Below are 7,470 nucleotides of genomic sequence, written 5' to 3' on the forward strand. Positions count from 1 at the left end.
TTTCTTTCGGCTTATTACAAATAACCCTTTCTATGACGGCGAACAAAATCAAATGCACATTCTAACATCCCTCTAGGAAATACCGAGGATAGAAATCAAGTAATTATTTTGAATACTAGTATTGATTGCCTGAAAAAAAAAAAAAGGTTACATAGTGTATGCTTTCATATCCTTGAACAAACAGTGTAGAAAATTGTCTGAAGAGTTAGATTTCTTTTTTTGGTGTCCTGTTATTGTCAAATGAATTTAATTTCTTATTGAATCATGACTTTTTATTTATTTGAAAGGACAGTGATCGAGTTATTTCTGTCAATTGCATCTTGTAAGTCCTACCTGTACATCGGAATAAAAGTAATTGCAGCACTAATATCAGTGCACACAATATGACTTTTATTCTGATAATGGCAGTGCGTAACATTTTTATTTTGTTGTGATTCATACGTTATTATCAGTCACGTTCATTTATCTGGAATAGCCTCGTATATTGTGGTTTGACATCCGTTTTCCTTTAGGGGTCTGCTTAAACATAATTATAGACGACGTCCCAGGGTACAACAAACGTGATTGCATCTTGTTTAATTTTTAGGCGACAACATTACGGAAGAGCCAGCAATGGGTATCACATCATTTACGCTGAATGTGGGTTTTAATCATCAGAGATGTGTCTCGGTCCGGAAAATGTTCCTTTATGGATGCATGTCTTTTTTCATCTACATCATTCCTCAAGTAAATCCAGGTGAGTTTAGAGACATTGGATTCTGTCTGAGGAGTTAGTTGCTAGAATGTTGAGTGGAATAGAATTTAACTATCCTTTTTTATGTGATGTGCACAGTGGCAATTCCTGAATTCTTCTAACGTACTTAGTACTTTGTGTTAGTAATAAACTTTCTAAAGAAGTATTTAGGAGAACATGATCAAAGAAGTATAATGAGTAACTTATAGATGTGCATTATCCTTCCATGAGATTATAACCAATTTAAAGCATCATTTGGGACTATAGTATCACTACGCGGCATATTTAATCAAAGGAATTTGTCGAATTTTTGGAATAACGAACCTCTTTGTCTTTGATAGGATAAACAAACCGTATTATATTCTTTTACTATAATTAACGAACCCTATTTTTGTTGGCTTAACAGTTGCAACCACGCAATCAACACCAACGGAATCAACAACCGCATCTGAAACAACTACGATTACTACAGGTATATACAGATAATACTCCTACAGTCATGACAATTGAAGTTGCCTTAATGTTACAGTGATGAAAATGTTGAATGAAAAATTAGAACTTCAAACTGCGATTAAAGGGTACTTTTAAGGAATGTTCATTTAATACTTATTCACTATTTCCAAAGTGTTACAGTAAATTATTGTTTCTCCTCAATCTCATGAATTAAAAAAATAAAAGTAGTAACAAGTCTTTCGCGCACATATGTAAAAAAAAGGAAGAACACTCAAAGGAAAGATTAACTTCATGGAAACAGAGTCAGCTGGAATGCAGCTACACGAAGAATTTTTCAATTCAATTGCATAAGGTCCGGATAACCTTGAGCATGTTGATTGAATTGAGCGAACATAAAGGGAATGTAATGAAACTCTTGGGGTGTTGTAAATTGATCTGCTAGCAGTTAACAATCAATCGTACTTTTTGACACTTTGGAGCCTTATCAAATGATGTTAGAAAGTAATGACTGCAATCAAATTAGCAACACTTTTATACTTCACCAACAAAAGGCCTATTTCAAAAAACTGAAAAATCTTCTGCACAGCTCAAAATCTGGCGTCGATCGAACATAAACGATTAGACGTGTGCAGATTCCCTGAGAGTGAAGTTGTATGAGTGAAATTACTAGTTTATACAATCATTTTTTCACCTTTATATAGTAGATAATACCAAACTATTACCCATGTTCTGAATATGTTCTACTCAAAATATATTCATTAGTTACCTGCACTATACCCACGTTTCCCCCTAATCTGGTCACCACTTCACTGGATTGCTTCCCTGGATCAATTTCTGACCATACCATTTGCGAGTACTCGTGCCTGGAAGGTTTTTATATCGTTGGTGACTCTACATTGACCTGTGCAGTAGCTGAAACATGGACCCTACCGACGTGTAGAGGTAACGTTCTTTATTAGTATCTACGACAGTTCTTCTGGTAGTAACATTACTGAAAGTCACAAGAAATTGAAGAAATCATAATTATGCCTCATAGTGGAGATACAAGTACATTCCAAACGTAACACATATATTGTAATCTAATACGTCTCGCAGCGGACTCTGATAGACAAAAGGTCAGAGAATTGAGAATTGAAAAGACACCAGTTGTGAAATTGAAATTTAAATCACCATTACAATTGTTTGGTATAGTAAATATGTTTTTAACATCAGATGGGACTTCTCCAAAAGCAACAACGCAGTCGAATCCAATGAAAGAAGAGGTAAAACTTGAAATAAATACAATTGCAACAGGTAGAATAAGTTCTGCATTATTTGAGATGCTTAAAAATTAAGTATCGCTAAAAAGTAACATTGAACACAATTTTAGTTCTCCAAAGTACAGTGTGCTCTCGTGGATTGTCTATTAAATTCTTAGAATGCTTGTGCCAAATCATTACCAATGTATATATATTTGTTTAAGGTGGGAGAGCAGAGGGAAAAGTGTAAAATTGTTTTGTTATACATCAACTTACAAGTCTGTTCTGTGTTTGCAATAGCTAAATGCCCGTGTATCATCCTTGAAGCAAATATGATAGAAGAGCTATTGCACTTTGATAGACTGATGTACAGGAAATCTTGTCTCTTGTCAGTGAATGTTTATGCACCCACAAATCTGACAAATTTTTATTTTTCAAAGCTTTTGCTCCACTGGTTTTACAAAAGCAAGAAAACGGGGCATACATTACTTTGTGGAGGTGACTGGAATGCAAGACAAACTTCTTTTGATACCCATGGCGCCTCTCGTGTATATAAGATAATCTTAATATCAATAATTATTCATACATAATTATGCTATAACAAAAGAAAAATGACTAATCTTCGAAGGAATACTTCTCCAAAAATGAAACAATTTACTTGCCCGCAGAACTTTATTAGTGTCCATTCCAGATTACATTATTGACTGGTTTCAACAGCTCTGTATTCTGTAATCTGCAGTACGTTATGCAGATATACGCCAAGCTCTCAAATATATGCATGTTGCTGTGTCTTTTTAGATTTATAAAAAGGGGTAGGGCAAAGAAAAGGTTGTTGTGAATTTAACTATGCACCTTTAATGGATAAACATTTTCCGAAGATTTAGAAAGTGAGATTACAGCTTTTGATATAAGCCTACAAGTAATGTAGGAAATGTGCAAAATCAAAATCACAGATAATATAAATGCAAGGTGATCTCAATTTAAAAAAAAAATAAAGAGATAGATTGAAATCAAACTTAAATATATTTTATTGAAAGAATCGGAATGAATATCAACATTTACAAGTGCAAAGGTGCGTACATCAGAACTACATGGACATGAATTGACTCGGGAGAGACGTCAAAATATTTTCTAAAGAAAGAAACTATAAATCGTGAGAAAAATAGATTTTTGCGTACTGTAAACAATAATACGAATAAAACTGAAATTGTAAAGATGATTGTTAATCCAATATGAATATTAAATCATATTTGAAAGATACTACACAGAAAGTGCTGAAAGACGATGCTTTCACATATGAAGAATTTTGTTGCCAGAAAATGAATATTTTTAGGGTGTGCTTTTAATGGAAAATGATCAGCACCTGGTAGTGATGAATTGAATTTAGAATTTGATACATGTCTTTGGAAAAATATCAAAGATTTATCAATGAAAAGATTGAATGAAGGATATGTCCTAAAATGTCAGGGAAAATTCATATTTAAGCTGTTACTGAAAGTGGAGATACGACAATTATCATGAAACATATCAAAATAAGACTTTAACACGAGTTTTGTACCTAGGATTGTTTCGAAGTTACACCACAGGGCGTTCTGCCTCATACAATTCAAGATTGGTTCAGGATTATTGACAATTGCACAATTTAAGAAAAATAGCATCAGTTGTTACTGCATAGCGTTTATCTTTTTATTTGAAACACTGAAAATGATTTACTTCATATGATCATTTATTGAAAGTATTGTATACCAATGTGGAAGAGAAAGTGATCAATGGTGACTGGATTTCACAAGCCATAAAAGAATTTAGGGCATTAAGCAAGTTCAAATAAGAAAATTAATGGTATCAGTGTTTTTATATTATGTTGAGAACTGTTTTCATAATCATGAAGTAAAGATTTCTTAAATAACGGATGAGGTCGATCTCTTTGTAAAATCTGTCCGGGGGAGAAAGGAAATGTTGCAGTTCAGAAAGCTGTAACTTTCGAAAAAAAAATGTGCTGGTCCTAGAGTAGATATTGATGAGACTAATGTCTCCCTTTGTATGTAAACTATGACATTAATTGTATCGGGTTGTTAAGATAGCGAAAACTATCATACTTTATCTGGGACGAGAAAATTGACACATTACCGTGAAAATTCATCATCTGAATATTACTTATATCACATATTCACGAACGTAGCATGTCATGCACAGAAGCTACACTGCAGAAGCGAATAAAAAATCCATTCACTTTCATTGAATTAAAAAAGAGACAAGGTTATTTCTCATCCAATTATTTCAAAAGCCAGATCAGACATGTGGAGTTGTTGTTTAATCGTTTTAATTCAAATTCGGAAAATTATTTCATGATAGAGTTAACAACAGAATTTTATTTTCTTATATTCCATGTTCTGAAATTAAGAACTGTGTCAAAATGTTGTGACAAGGGTGCATAGGCAAATACTTAAAAAAAAAAAAACATTGAACGCAACTTCAATAATCCAGAGTCCTATCTTAAGTACTTTCAGGCAAAGTTTCAGGCACCATTACAGTAGAGCCGTATTTTACCCATATTCAAACATCAGACGGCACTACTCCAGTTGCAACCACGTGGTCGACACCAACGGATTCGACGACCACAGCTGGAACAACTACGATTACAACAGGTAGGGCTAACTTCAGTACAACTTCACATGAGTTTGCCTGCAAGGTTCAGTAAATAAAAAAAAATGAACAGAGAGTTCAATATCCAATTTGCTTTTCAATGTACTGTCCAGGAATGATCATTTCACTTATTCATAAAAAGGGAAAGTAATAATGAGTACAGTTCTAGTACTCCAAAGTACTATTGTGATTATTCTCCTTGATTGTCTATTTGATTTGTTCATTGTTTTTTACGGAATTACTACCATTAATCATTGTTGTAAGTAGGAAAAGGGGAGGGAAAAGTGCCACACTGCTTACACCGAGTAACCAGTCTGTTTTTTGTGTTTTTTTTTTTACAATTCGTGCGTTTTCTTTTGTAAAAGTAAGTACCACTCTATCATAGTTGCAGATGAAAAAAGAGAGGGAAGATGTTAAGAAATGTCAAATATCTTAGAGCAACTAACAAGTTTGTTTTATATTTACAATGTCTAAACTTGTATTTTTTCATATGACGCACATATTATTTTATAGACCATCACTTCTCCATTTATAGGTTTTTTGTAACAACAAAAGTAAATTGTATGCATACTATTGAAAGTGCGTATGAATGCACATTTACAACTAGAATTCGCACACTCAGCATTACAAAAGTGCGGTATTGTACCTTCTATTTACACATCGGAAGGCACTACTACTGTTGCATCCACACAGTCGACATCAACAGAAATGACAACCACAGCTGAATCATCTACGCTTACAACAGGTACGGAAAGCACATTTTAGCCAAAAAGTAATATTAAACACAATGTTAGTAATCCAAAGTAGAACTCGATATAAGCTCATGGATTGTATACATGCAATTCGTATATCATTTGCACTGAACTAGTACTATATTCCTACAAGTGCATGGGAAAGGAGAGAGAAAACTTTGAAAACATGTGTCAAGTTGCTTACAGCGACTAACAAGTCAAAATTCTGCTTACAATGGCTAAACATCTATCGTCCTCTTTGGAAACATATTCTGATATTAAAATGCCATCACTTCAAGATTTATAGATTATTTACCGCCATGAAAATGAATCATATACGACTACTATTAAAAGTGAGCACGATCGAACATCCACCGCTAAAAGTCGAAGTTTCATGCAGCTTTAAAATAATTCGGTATTGTAACTCCTAATCAAACTTCAGAAGGCACTACAACAGGTGCAAACACGCAGTCGCCATCAACAGAATTGACCACCACAGCCGAAACAACTACGATTACAACAGGTATACGGCTAGTAGCCTGCTGCTTCATTGAGGTGTTCACGAGTTATAGCCCAAAAATAGAATTGAACGCAATTTTAGTATTGATTGCAAAGGACTGTCCAATGTACGCTCCTAGATTGTATATAAAATTCGAACACTGTTTGTACGTAATCATGTGTATCGTTTCATTGTTCCAAGTTTGAATATAGAGCGAAAATGTCGAAAATGTGTCAAATTGCTTACACAATTAATCAGTTTCATTAGTGTTCATACTGTGTCAAAGCCCGTATCATCGTCTTTGCAAACACTTATTCAAAGACTTTGATATTCGTAACGACAAAATTGAAATGTAAGAATAATGTAAGAGCAATGTCATTGACATTCAGAAACCAAATCGAGGCATGTATCAATGATATAAAAAGAGAACAGGAAAGAGGATGAGCTCTCATTCGTTGAAATAAAATCAAGAAAAGCTAAGAGTTGTTATTCAATGGCTCCAAAGTTTTCCTAAACAAGGTTTGTCTTCCTTCTCTTAAGGTTGGCAATAGTATTGTTGTTTTTCCATCTGAATCATATAGAAATCTCGGAGTATCATTTGGTTCTACAATGTCACGTCTGTTCAAAACTCTCCTCTTTGTAAATCTGTAAGGTATCAGTTACGTAATTTTGGCATTGTTCGCACGTATCTGGTATAACTTGTTCTACCACAGAAATAATAGTTCATGCCCTTGTGTCGTCCAGACTTGACTTTGGTAAAGCACTTTTATTTCAGCTACCACAATCTCAACTTTCATGGCTGAAGCTGGAACAAAACATACGCAAAATCCAGCTGCCCGTATTGTTACCCTTACCAGAAGAAATACCCACATTACCCCTGTTCCGTTCTCAATGCATGGGTAACCTGTTGAATCTCGCATTGTATTTGAATTATTATTTTTTGTTTTTCATTGCATACACGGATCTGCTCCATCGGAGTAAAATGTCAATGCCATTTTGTTGATACCTTATAATCCTCTCAATGTAAATTGTGCTTTCAGTCAAATTTCATAAAAGCATGATTATTTTGGTGTTGTTTAAATCTATTTTTATACTATTATTGATTACAACCAATTGATTATATATTTCCATGCTCGATTCAGTGTCGCCGAGATATTCCACCAAAAAAAAAGT

The sequence above is a fragment of the Diadema antillarum genome, unplaced genomic scaffold (genome assembly GCF_040938485.1).
Source record: "Diadema antillarum isolate AM-2024a unplaced genomic scaffold, OU_Dant_1.0 scf00000152, whole genome shotgun sequence".
Classification (NCBI taxonomy): Eukaryota; Metazoa; Echinodermata; class Echinoidea; order Diadematoida; family Diadematidae; genus Diadema; species Diadema antillarum.